The sequence below is a fragment of the Bufo bufo genome, chromosome 2 (assembly GCF_905171765.1).
Source record: "Bufo bufo chromosome 2, aBufBuf1.1, whole genome shotgun sequence".
NCBI classification, from domain to species: Eukaryota; Metazoa; Chordata; class Amphibia; order Anura; family Bufonidae; genus Bufo; species Bufo bufo.
The window spans coordinates 763613396-763627809 of record NC_053390.1 but is presented as its reverse complement, the minus strand read 5'-3'; positions in this window follow the sequence as shown (position 1 = coordinate 763627809).

The following is a 14414-nucleotide window of genomic DNA, read 5'->3' as shown; positions in this document are numbered from 1 at the left end:
CAGGCCAGGAAGGTGTGTGGCCATTTCAGGCGTTCCTACACGGCCATGGCGCACTTTTCCGATATTCAGCGGCGAAACAACATGCCAGTGAGGCGCTTGATTTGCGACAGCCCGACACGTTGGAATTCAACACTCCTAATGTTCGACCGCCTGCTCCAACAAGAAAAAGCGGTCAACGAGTATTTGTATGACCGGGGTCCTAGGACAGCCTCTGCGGAGCTGGGTATTTTTTTGCCACGTTACTGGACGCTCATGCGCAATGCCTGTAGGCTCATGCGTCCTTTTGAGGAGGTGTCAAACCTAGTCAGTCGCACCGAAGGCACCATCAGCGACATCATCCCATTTGTTTTCTTCCTGGAGCGTGCCCTGCGAAGAGTGCTGGATCAGGCCGTAGATGAGCGTGAAGAGGAAGAGGAAGAGTTGTGGTCACCATCACCACCAGAAACAGCCTTATCAGCATCGCTTGCTGGACCTGCGGCAATGCTGGAAGAGGAGTCTGAGGAAGAGGAGTCAGAGGAGGAATGTGGCTTTGAGGAGGAGGAAGACCAACCACAGCAGGCATCCCAGGGTGCTTGTTGTCACCTATCTGGTACCTGTGGTGTTGTACATGGCTGGGGGGAAGAACAGACCTTCAATGAGATCAGTGAGGACGAGGAACGGGACATGAGTAGCTCGGCATCCAACCTTGTGCAAATGGGGTCTTTCATGCTGTCATGCCTGTTGAGGGACCCTCGTATAAAAAGGCTGAAGGAGAACGACCTGTACTGGGTGGCCATGCTACTATACCCCCGGTATAAGCAGAAAGTGGCTGAAATGTTACCGAATTCCCGGAAGTCGGAAAGGATGCAGCAGTTCCAAAACAAGTTAAAAAGTATGCTTTACACAGCGTATAAGGGTGATGTCACAGCACAATGGGAATCTAACAGGGGAAGAGGTGAAAGTAATACTCCTCCTACCACGACCACGCCGGCAAGGACAGGACGCTTTACAGACGTGTTGTTGATGGAGGACATGCAGAGCTTTTTAAGTCCTACGCATCGCCACAGCCCTTCGGGGTCCACCCTCAGAGAATGACTCGACCGACAGGTAGCAGACTACCTCGCCTTAACTGCAGATATCGACACTCTGAGGAGCGATGAACCCCTTGACTACTGTGTTTGCAGGCTTGACCTGTGGCATGAGCTATCCCAATTTGCGATAGAACTTCTGGCCTGCCCCGCTTCAAGTGTCCTGTCAGAAAGGACCTTCAGCGCAGCAGGAGGTATTGTCACTGAGAAGAGAAGTCGCCTAGGTCAAAAAAGTCTAGATTACTTCACCTTTATTAAGATGAATGAGGCATGGATCTCGAAGGGACTGACAGTGGGGGATGCATTTGACTAAAAAAGGCCTGATGAGATGCCTTGGGCTAAAAAATGGTCCACACGCTGCTGTATTTAATCTCTGCATGCCGGTTGACTTGCGTGACTTCTCCGCCACCAACTAGGGTTCAAGCCGCAATGTTTTAGTGCACTTTCTGCCTGGAAAAATTTTTCGGGCCTCTGGTGCTGCACTGTGTCAATTCCCCTTCGTGATCGTTACCTTGTTGTGGTGAAAGGGGCTTGCGTATCACAATGAAGCGATCACCTCTATGAGTGTGTTGGCAATGGCAATGTTGGCACACCCCAGATGATAAGGTCGTTGCTTCATTGTGAACAGACCAAAAGCGATCGGCTGGATAATTTCGCATAGAAAAAACATTAATTTTCTTTGTGATCATCTAAGGTGATCATTAAAGCCTACTAGGCCAACAATGGGCCCACACTGCAGAATCATTGTTTTCTGGATCACTTAACTGTCACTGTACTACCTCAGCACGACCATAGGCTTTGAAAAACCGCCATCGCCTGCAATCTCCCAAACGTGCTCACGAGCACAGTCATCACTACACAAAGATTAACGCATAGAGGAATAAAATTTATGTCATGAGTGTGTCAACTATTGACAACTCTTTGCGGTTGTCTAAACTCTATTCGATACACGTCCCCTGATAGGGGACGTAACAGGGATTAAACTGATAAGAATAGTACTACTTAACACACCACTCATATAGGGTAGCACAGTACATTGCACGGCGCACGCGCTGTGCCCCAAATTGGAAGTAAGAGGACCAACCAAGCATCTTTTTCCATCTCCCAGTTCCTAAAATCTATTCCATACACCGGCCCCTGATAGGGAACGTGACAGGTATTAAACTGATAGGAATAGTAGTACTTAACATACCACTCATATAGGGTAACACAGTACATTGCACGGCGCACGCGCAGTGCCACAAATTGGAAGTAAGAGGACCAACCAAGCATCTTTTTCCAACTCCCGGTTCCTAAAATCTATTCCATACACCGGCCCCTGATAGGGGACAAAACAGAGATTAAACTGGTAAGAACAGATTTTTTTTATTTAAAAAAAAGAGGACAGCCTCTGCGGAGCTGGGTATTTTTTGGCCGCGTTACTGAACGCTCATGCACAATGGCTGTAGGCTCATGCGTCCTTTTGCGGAGGTGACAAACCTGGTCAGTCAAACCCAAGGCAACATCATCGACCTCATCCCATATGTGTTTTTTCTGGAGCGTGACCTGAGAAGAGTGCTGGATCAGGCCGTAGATGAGCATGAAGAGGAAGAGTTGTGGTCACCATCACCACCAGAAGCAGCCTTGTCGTCGTCGATTGCTGGACCTGCGGCAACGCAGAGAGAGGAGTCTGAAGAAGAGGAGTCAGAGGAGGAAGGTGGCTTTGAGGAGGTGGAAGACCAACCACAGCAGGCGTCCCAGGGGGCTTGTTGTCACCTTTCGGGGACCCTGGGTGGAGGAAGAGACCTTCAATGACGTCAGTGAGGACAAGGAACGGGACATGGCTAGATTGGTATCCAACCTTGTGCAAATGGGGAGTTTGCGGTTTTGCAAATGGACTGTTTACAGTTGTTTGCGGTGCGTTAAACGGGGAGTAACCCTTACACTACCTGATCGATACAACATCATACCTGATGTTTTAAAGCACGTTATTCCAAACAATTTAGGAATGTTAGGTGATTTATGCCCTTTATGGATTAAAACCCGACTCTGCGTCAACTACGTAATTTTCCATGGGAGTTTTGCCATGGATCCCCCTCTGGCATGCCACAGTCCAGGTGTTAGTCCCCTTGAAACAACTTTTCCATCACTATTGTGGCCAGAAAGAGTCCCTGTGGGTTTAAAAATTCGCCTGCCTATTGAAGTCTATGGTGGTTCGCCCGGTTCGCCCATTCGCGAACATTTGCGGAAATTCGCGTTCGCCGTTCGCGAACGGAAAATTTTATGATTGCGACATCTCTAATCCTTAGCAAAGTAGTCACTCTAATGTCCCACTTACTGCTCATAAACATAACTGCTCATCATAATAAAAAAATTGTATAATGAGAATCAATGTCATTTTTGTTACTAAAGTTATTAATTAGATTTTTACAGTCAATTCTGAGAACCTGTTTCACAAAGGACATCTAAGCATTGGTGTTGATCGAGCACCAAAGTGCTCAGGTGTTCGGGTGCTCGGGTCGAACACCTCAGGATTATTATCAAAGTCATTTCTCAAGTCAAATATTGACTTATAGAATAGCTGCCTTACATCTGGTGGCATTAGAGGAAGAGCTTGCTAAGATAAATATCCTATGTTGAAATATCAGTTTCTCTCTCCAAAAACTAGTAAAATACTATAGATTGTTAGTTATAGCTGTTAAAATGCCTATCTTACCTTGTCAATCTACTCTATATTTCCTGGGCCAGGCTACACAAGAAGCAGCCACTTAGACATAAGGGTGAACAATTGCAGTATCAGAAATGCATCTTGACAATGAAAAATGTTTGAAACCTATTGAATTTGGTCATCTCTATCTATAATTACTAGTGTTGATCGAGCACCAAAGTGCTCGGGTGCTTGGTCCTAACACCTCGGGATGCTCGGGTGCTCTACCAAGCACCCAGCTTAATGGAAGTCAATAGGACCCCCTGCTCTGAAGAGGGGAGGGTGTCTGGTTCATAGAAAAAGGTCAGAAATTGATGGAAACACCACCGAAATGGTTGGGGAACAGCATGGGGAGGATGTCTGGATGCATCTTGGACTCCCAGGTCACTGCTGGGAACGATGTTGTCCAAGTTGTACGCCACTTTTACAGATTGACAATAATACGCACAAAACCAAAGATAAAATTGATTTTAGAGTAAAACATTTTAGTAGGGTTGAGCGAACCCGAACTGTAAAGTTCGGGTTCGTACCGAACTTTACGGTGTTCGGCACCCGAACCCGAACATTTCAGTAAAAGTTCGGGTTCGGTGTTCGGGTAATATTAATATTTCATCGGATCGGAGTTTTCTCCAATCCGATGGTATATTTTAACTTGAAGCGTCCCCATCACCATGGGAACGCCTCTATGTTAGAATATACCATCGGATTTGAGTTAGATCGTGAAAACTGAGATCCGACAGTATATTCTAACACAGAGGCGTTCCCATAGTGATGGGGATGCTTCAAGTTAGAATATACTGAGAACTGTGGACATAACTGCCCCCTGCTGACTAACAGCACCTGATCTCTTACAGGGGGCTATGATCTGCACTATTAACCCCGCACCGGTGAGGGGTTAATTGTGCGGATCACAGCCCCCTGTAAGAGATCGGGTGCTGCCAGGCAGCAGAGGGCAGTTATGTACACAGTTCTTAGTATATTCTAACTTGAAGCGTCCCCATCACCATGGGAACGCCTCTGTGTTTGAATATACTGTCGGATCTGAGTTTTCACGATCGTGAAAACTCAGAACTGAAAAAGCTAATACTATTTTTTCCGTTATAACCATGTTATAACGGAAAATAATAAAGTGAAGTTCGGGTCCCCATTGACTTCAATGGGGTTTGGGTTCGGGTCCAAGTTCGGATCAAGTTCGGGTCCCGAACCCGAACTTTTTTCTAAAGTTCGGCCGAACTCCCCGAACATCTAGGTGTTCGCTCAACTCTACATTTTAGGAAACATTCTTTCCTGTATATTTACTTATATACAAAGTGCAAGTGCTGCCAAAAATTACAAGGAAGAGGCACTCCAATATAACCTGTTTATCACATAATGGAGGGCCTCATTCACATTGTGGTACAACAGTTCAGGTAGTGGGACTCCTACACTAATAAAGCCTATGCACTAAGTGAAAGGTCTTCCAAAAATTACAATGAACCGGCACTCCAATACACCCTTTATTACACATAAAGGAGGGCATCATACACCCTTGAAAAATTATGATTGATGGCCTGCTGGTGACCCTTTAAAAACATTAGGAGCTAGGGCCTGCTGATGACCCTCTAAAACATTAGGGGCGAGAGCCTGCTGCTGAGATGACTATCTAAAACATTAGCGGTGAGGGCATGCTGCAGAGCTGACTCTATAAAACATTAGGGGTGAGTGCCTGCTGCTGACCTGAGCATCGAAAAAATTATGGGCGACTGCCTGCTGCTGAGTTGACCATTGAAAAAATTATGGGCGAGGGCCTGCTGGTGAGCTGACCCTGTAAAACATTATGGTTGAGGGCCTGCTGGTGAGCTGACCTTAAAAAACATTATATGCGAGGGTCTGCAGGTGAGCTGACCCTCTAGAAATTTGTAGGTGAAGGCCTGCTGGTGAGCTGACCCTCTAAAACATTATATGCGAGGGCCTGCAGGTGAGCTGTCCCTCTAAAACATTATATGCGAGGGCCTGCAGGTGAGCTGGCCCTCTAAAAGAGTGTAGGTGTGGGCCTACTGGTGAGCTTACCCTCTAAAACATTATATGTGAGGGCCTGCAGGTGAGCTGACCCTCTACAACATTAGAAGCAAGGGCAGACTAATAAGCATGTTGATATGATGGAAGAGGAGGAGGAGGAGGAGGAGGATGACGAGAAAAGGAAGATTGAACCATATACCCTTTTTTGTGGTGGAAGGGGTGCATAAGAATACAGTGTATTCAGTACTTTATAAAAAACACAATTAAAGTGCCTTTATGTTCAGCCGCTTTCCTCTGGTGGAGTAGAGAAGTCAGGGGCAATGCAGGCCTTGTTCATTTTTATAAGAGTCAACCTGTCAGCATTTTCACTTGACAGACGGATGCGCTTATCAGTTATTATGCCCCCAGCAGCACTAAATACCCGCTCTGACAAAAGCGCTGGCGGCAGGGCAGGCCAGCACCTCCAAGGCGTTAGAGCGGCAGTTTCATGCCACGTGTTCTAGCTTGGACATCAGAAGCTGTAAGTCACAGAGGGATTCATTTTGGACTCTGACACGGTCTGCTATGTACTCCTTCACCATCTTCCAAAAATTTTCGCTCCTTGTGACACTAGGCCACGCATCATGGTGAGAGTGCTGGCGGGGTGTCATGAAACTGTCCCAGGCTTTGGAGAGTGTTTCCCTGCCTCTGTTGGTACTGCTGTGTGTTCCCTCGTCTCCCAAGGAACTATATACTCTGCCGCCAGCGTTGTCAGCTAGAAATTTTTGTAGCAATTTTTCCACAAGGACCTTTTGGTATTGCACCATTTTGCTCATCCTCTCCACCACAGGAATTAGAGATGAGAAGTTCTCTTTGTAGCGGGGGTCGACAAGGGTGAACAACCAGTAATCGGTGTTGTCCAAAATGCGTAAAACGCGTGGGTCACAGGAAAGCCAGCCTAACATAAAGTCAGTCATGTGTGCCAGAGTCCCAACAGGCAAGACTTTGCTGTCATCATCAGGAGGATGACTCTCAATCTCCTCATCCTATTTCTCCTCTTCTGCCCATCCACGCTGAACAGATGGAATTAAACTTCCATGGGTACCACCCTCTGTAGCGGAGGCAACTCCATCTCCTCCTCATCTCCTGCTCCTCCTCCTCCTCATCCATTTTGCATTGAGAAGACGAACTCAGGGTGGTCTGGCTATCACCCTGTGTAATGTCTTCCCCCATTTCCACCTGTTCCACATGCAAAGCGTTGGCCTTAATTCTGTGCAGCAAGCGTTTGAGTCACGTCGCACAACAGTCGGTGAGCGAGAAATTGTAAGCACTGCTGCAGAATTGACAGACCAGCGGAAGCTGTCGATGTCGGAAATGGGCTGTCGGAAATGGGCACACACATGGCGCACCTTCACCATAGCTCAGTCAAATTGGGGTAGGTTTTGATAAAAAGCTGAACCACTAAGTTGAAGACGTGGGATAGGCATGGGATGTGTGTGAGCTTGCCGAGCTCCAAAGCCACCACCAAGTTACAGCCATTATCAGACGCAACCATGCCTGTTTATAGGTTGAGTGACGAGAGCCACAGCTCAGTCTTGTCTCTTATCCCCTGCCACAGCTCTGCGGCGATGTGCTGTTTGTCACCTAAGCAGATCAGCTTAAGCACGGCCTGTTGACGCTTCCCCACTGCAATGCTACACTGCTTCCAGCTACCGACTGATGGCTAACTTGTGCTTCAACTGGATGATTCTGAGGTGGAAGTGGAGGAGGAGGCGGAGGAGGAGAAGTGGGGGTTGGAGCCACTAACGTAGGTGCTGGTGGAAACTCTGATGGAATTAGGACCCACAGTCCTTGTACGACTTGCTCCCAGCATCCACAACGTTCACCCAGTGTGCCGTCAGGGAAATTAAGCGTCCCTGGCCGAAAGCACTTGTCCATGTGTCAGTGGTTAAGTGGACCAGTAACTGCATTGGTCAGGGCACGGTTGATGTTACGGGACACATGATGGCATAAGGCGGGCACGGCACATCGTGAAAAGTAGTGGGGACTGCGTAATGAGGGACGGCCGCCGACATCATGCTGCGAAAGGCCTCAGTGTCCACAAGTGTAAATGGCAACATTTCCAGGGCCAGTAATTTGGAAAGTTGCGTATTTAGTGCTAAGGCCTGTGGGTGGATGGCTGCGTATTTGTGCTTGCGTTCAAATGCCTGGGGTAAGGACATTTTGTATGCTGCGCTGGGACACGGAAGTGGATGTGGTCGCTGATAGTTCCTGCAAAGGTCCAAGTGCAGGGCAGGAGGCATCAGGGCCTGTGCCTTCGACAGGGGATTGGCCAGCACGTAACACAGGGGAAGAGGAGGCAGTGGTGTGACCCGCAGACACAGATTGTGGACCCACACGTTCGGCCCACGTATTACGGTGCTTTGATGCCATGTGGCAGATCATGCTGGTGGTGGTGAGGTGTTCAAGCCCCTGCTCATTTTTGTATGGCACAGGTTGCAAATTACAATTCTTTTGTCGTCCGCATTTTCCTCAAAAAAGCGCCATACTGCGGAACACCTCCCCCTCGGCAAGGGTGATTTCCGAAAGGGTGTGCTCTGGGGAACAGTTGGGTGCCTGTTTGGTGTGGCCTGCCTTCTCCCTTTTACCAGCCCACTGCCTCTTCCATCCTGTTGCAGTGCTGCGGATCCCTCCCCCTCTGTACTGCTGTCCTCGCTCGGCTTGTCACCTTCCCAGGTTGGGTCAGTGACTTCATCGTCCACCACCTCCTCTTCCACTTCCTCACTCTGCTCATCCTCCTGACTTGTTGACCTAACATCCTCAGTTATTGACAACTGTGTCTTATCCTCATCATCAGCCAATTGCCGTTGACTTATTGGCAACTCTGTCTCATCATTATCATCCACCTTGTGAAACACTTATTGCTGTTCCCCGCCGTCATCTTTTTGTGACTGTGGATGCTCAAGAGTTTGGTAATCAGGGCACAAGATCTCATGTCCCTCTTCAAGCGGGCTTGTCGAGAGGCCCAAATGAAGGAATGGTGCTGAAAAGAGCTTCTCGGAATATCCGAATGTGGGATCACTTGTTTGGCAAGACTCTCATGGTGGGAGGAAGGAGGATCAGGGTGAGGATTGTGTTGACCAGACTCTTGGCTACTGAGACTGGACTTGGTGGAAGACAGGATTGTGCTTAAAGTTTTTTTTTTCATCTCAGACAATGGGGGCATATCGCTAGGATATGCCCCCATTGTCTTATAGGTGCGGGTCGCACCGCTGGGACCCACACCTATATCGAGAACGGAGCCACGAAAGTGAAGGAGAGCGCACTGCGCATGCGCAGCTGCCCTCCATTCATTTCTATAGAGCCGCTGAAAATAGCCGAGCGCTGGCTCGGCCCCAGCAGTGGAACCTGTACCTATCAGACAATGGGGGCATATCCTAGCGATATGCCTCCATTTAACCGACTGGAAGCATTATTAGTGATGAGCGGGAGGTGCCATATTCAATTTCGCGATATTTCGCGAATATTCGTCTTATATTCGTCGAAAAATTGAATATTCGTCATTATTCTATTTATCGCGAATAATATACGATTTAATTATTCGCGTATTGCGATTTTTCTTTTGACAGTATAAGGCAACGTTCCTATGACTATGGCTAGGCTAATATGTGTATTTTCCGAATATTCTATATATAGCTATAACTTCGCCTTTTAGAATATTACGAATATTCTAAAAGACGAAATTAGGGCAATATTCCGAATATTCGTAAAATACACATATAGACTATAATTTAGCTAATATAGTGCTATAATCTTCTTTTTTTTTTTTTGTCAATTTTTTTTTGCCTCTTTTGAACTTCAGTTTTGGAAAATATGTACACTATTAAAAAAATTACTATAGCACTATATTAGCTAAATTACAGTCTATATGTGTATTTTACGAATATTCGCTATATTGCTATAACTTAGTTTTTTAGAATATTCGTAATATTCTAAAAGACGAAGTTATAGCAATAGAGCGAATAAATTCGTTATTTTGAATATTCGTCTTTTTTTTTTCCAATGTGTACTGTTATTCCACTGCTCCCCGACAAGCGTCCCCGTAACCATGGGAATGCCTGTGGGTTAGAATATACCTGTCACGGCTTATGGTTTGCGCTGTGACACTGTTGCTACACTTGCTGTTGCCCGCGGCAATGTGTTGCTGTGTGTGCATGCGGTGGCAGTGTCTCGGCCTTCTGGGTGATTGCTGTGACATGGTTGCCACGCATGTTGTTGCCTGCGGCAACGTGTAGCTTTCCATGCTTGTGTGTGCACTTCCCCTTTAAGTGGCTTCCTCCCCTTGTCTGGTGTTGGAAGGGTTTTACTCCCTTCCTAGTGTTTTAACACTGGGTTTATGTGTGTGTGTGGGTGTGGCTGCTTGGGCTATTTAGCCTCTGCTGGATGCCTGAAACTGGGGGGTACTCCAGCCATGGTGTATGCTGGTGTTATCCTCCTGGTCTTCATTTGCCATCTGTCCAGTGAGGGCCACCCTTGTGGTCATAGAAGATAGTAGATGTTTTTATGATGTCTCACTTTTATTACAGCTATGGGTGTCCTGGGTTCCTGTGTGGTTGTGGTGTGTGCTGTGTCCTTTTAATGTTGGTGTGGACACCAGCACTTGTGCACGGGTTCCAGTCAGTGTGTGTCACCGCCAGCTCTCTGAGAAGCTCTGGCAGACGTTCTTCTGTACCTCTTGCATGATGTTCTTTGTTTTGGTTTCACTTTGTCATCTCTTTTCCTTCTCCCAGCTGTCATCTATTTGCACTGATTGCTTCCCTTTATATTCCCTCCCATACTGCTTCACTTTGCGGTTTATACTACTTCCTGGATTGTGTTCACTGCTAGATGCTGCAACTGCTGGTTCCACAGATAAGTCTTTTCCTTTATTTGTGTTTCCGTGCTGGCTTGATTCTAGGTGACCCTGACTCCCTCTGTATTATATGCAGGGAGCCGGTGGTCGTGTCCCCTCAATATTATAGGGTTTTCAGGTGTCACACAGTCTAGGTACGAGGGCATGCAATTATCTATCATAAAGATCTTTGCATGGACAGAGCAGTCAGGGAGAGCTCTAGGGGTTTTATAGGGCTCACTCATATGTTCCTTTGTTTGGGATCAAGTCAGTCGGATGTTTATTTATAAGTTCCAGTTTTCTGCAACACCATCAGTGACATTATAAACCACCAAAACTGTCTTAAGCATGGATCCGGTTTCAGCCTTGATTGACGGCATGCAGGGTCTTTCACTGGAGGTAGGTCTTTCACTGGAGGTAGCAGATCTCCGTAAAACTGTCTCAGTTTCAGGTGACCGGTTCTGCTTGCATTCATGGAGTTTGTTCCGAGCCTAAGATCTCGCTTCCGGATACGTTCTCCGGGGGTAGTGAGAATTTTGTTCGTTTTAGAGAGGCTTGCAAACTCCATTTTCGCCCACTTCCCCATTCCTCTGGTGATGAGTAGAGATGGCCCGAACTATCCGACGGCGAACAGTTCCCGGCGAACATAGCTTGTTCGCGTTCGCCTCTGCCGGGCGAACACATGCGATGTTCGGTCCGCCCCCTATACATCATCATTGAGCAAACTTTGACCCTGTACCTCACAGTCAGCAGACACATTCCAGCCAATCAGCAGCATACCCTCCCTCCCAGACCCTCCCACCTCCTGCACAGCATCCATTTTAGATTCATTCTGAAGCTGCAGTCTTAGTGAGAGGAGGGAGACTGTAACTGCTGCTGAATTTAATTGGGAAATCGATAGCTAGCCTAGTGAATTCAGTGTCCACTCCAGCCTGAAAGACTCATCTGATCTCTGCTGTAAGGACAGCGTCCTGACAGCATCCCCAAAAAGCCCTTTTTAGGCTGCAACATTAGTCTGCTTTTTTTTTTTCCTTTATATACATATTGCAGTTGCCTGCCTGGCCTGTGTGTGTAGGAGCTGCAGGCCCACAGACTGTAGTGTGCCCACTGCCAGTGCTCACCCCTGTCATTCCGTGTGGCACAGGACTTTGCTTAAAAAAAGGCACTTAATTTTTACACTTTAATCTAAGGTTAGTTGCCTGCCAGTGTGTGTCAGGCTGACTTCCACTGACTGTAGTGTGCCCACTGCCAGTGCCCACCACTCATACCGCTGGCACAGGACTTTGCATAAAAAAGGCATTTATTTGTTACACTTTAGTGTAATTTCAGCTGCTGCTTGCATGCTGCTAGTGTGTGTCAGGCCGACTTCAACTGACTGTAGTGTGCCCACTAGCAGTGCCCACCCACCTGTCATCCCGTGTGGCACAGGACTTTGCTTAAAAAAAAGGCACTTCATTTTTTACACTTTAATCTAAGGTTAGTTGCCTGCCAGTGTGTGTCAGGCCGACTTCAACTGACTGTAGTGTGCCCACTGCCAGTGCCCACCCCTGTCATCCCGAGTGGCACAGGACTTTGCTTAACCACTTCCCATCCGGGCCATTTGCCCCCTTCCTGACCAGGCCAAATTTTGCAAAACTGACATATCTCACTTTATGTGGTAATAACTTTGGAACACCTTTATTTATCCAAGTCATTCAGAGATTGTTTTCTCGTGACACATTGTACTTCATGATAGTCATAAATTTGAGTCAAAATATTTCACCTTTATTTATGAAAAAATCCCAAAATTTACCCAAAAATTTGAAAAATATTCGCAATTTTCTAAATTTCAATTTCTCTGCTTTCAAAACAGAAAGTGATACTCATAAAATAGTTATAACTTAAACATTTCCAATTTCTACTTTATGTTGGCATCATTTTTGGAAATGTCATTTTATTTTTTTAGGACGTTAGAAGGCTTAGAAGTTTAGAAGCAATTCTTCAGATTTGTAAGAAAATTGCCAAAACCCACTTTATAAGGACCAGTTCAGGTCTGAAGTCACTTGTGGGGCCTACATAGTGGATACCCCCATAAATGACCCCATTGTAGAAACTACACCCCTCAAGGTATTCAAAACCGATTTACAAACTTTGTTAACCCTTTAGGCGTTCCACAAGAATTAAAGGAAAATGGAGATCAAATTTTTAAATTTCACTTTTTTGGCAGATTTTCCATTTTAATCAATTTTTTTCTTTAACACATCGATGGTTAACAGCCAAACAAAACTCAATATTTATTACCCAGATTCTGCGGTTTACAGAAACACCCCACATGTGGTCGTAAACTGCTGTATGGGCACACGGCAGGGCGCAGAAGGAAAGGAACTCCACATGGTTTTTAGATGCCATGTCCCATTTGAAGCCCCCTGATGCACCCTTACAGTAGAAAATCCCAAGAAGTGACCCCATTTTGGAAACTAGGGGATAAGGTGCCAGTTTTATTAGTACTATTTTTGGGTACATATGATTTTTTGATCATTCATTATAACACTTTATGGGGCAAGGTGACCAAAAAATTGGTTGTTTTAGCACAGTTTCTATTTATTTATTTTTACAGCGTTCACCTGAGGGGTTCAGTCAAGTGACATTTTTATAGAGCAGATTGTTACGGACGTGGCGATACCTAATATGTATACTTTTTCTCATTTATTAAAGTTTTACACAATAATAGCATTTTTGAAACCAAAAAATTATGTTTTAATGTGTCCATGTTCTGAGAGCTATAGTTTTTTTATTTTTTGAGAGATTTTCTTATGTAGGGGCTCATTTTTTGCGGGATGAGGTGACGGTTTTATTGGTACTATTTTGTGGGACATACGCATTTTTGATCACTTGGTGTTGCACCTTTTGTGATGCAAGGTGACAAAAATTGCTTGTTTTGACACAGTTTTTTTTATTTTTTTTTTACGGTGTTCACCCGAGGGGTTAGGTCATGTGATATTTTTATAGAGCTGGTTTTTACGGACGCGGCAATACCTAATATGTATACTTTTTTTTATTTGTTTCACTTTAACACAATAATAGCATTTTTGAAACCAAAAAAATGATGTTTTAGTGTCTCCATGTTCTAAGAGCTATAGTTTTTTTATTTTTTGAGAGATTTTCTTATGTAGGGGCTCATTTTTTGCGGGATGAGGTGACTGTTTTATTGGTACCATTTTGTGGGACATACGCATTTTTGATCACTTGGTGTTGCACCTTTTGTGATGCAAGGTGACAAAAATTGCTTGTTTTGACACAGTTTTTTTTATTTTTTTTTTACGGTGTTCACCCGAGGGGTTAGGTCATGTGATATTTTTATATAGCTGGTTTTTACGGGACGCGGCAATACTAAATATGTCTATTTTATTTATTTTTTCTATTTTTTTATTCCTTACTTGGGATTTTTTTTTTTTTTACATGTGAACCTTTTTTTTATTTTATTTTTTCAACACTTTATTTTATTTTTATTTTATTTTACACTTTTCGTCCCCCATAAGGTCATACAAGACCTCTGGGGGACATTTACTTCACTTTTTTTTTTTTTTTTCACTGTTGATTTCTCCTGTAACTGGGGCTGACATAGTAGCCCCAGTTACAGTGGAAATGCACCCCTATAGAGGCTGTACAGCAGCAATCCTGCGCTGTACAGCCTCACAGCAGGGCTGATCGAGGTCTCTGAGAGACCTCACACAGCCCCTGCACTCTCCGGTCCCGGCGGTCACATGACCGCCGGGCCGGAACAGGAAGCGCACAGAGCTTCCTGCTCTGCAGA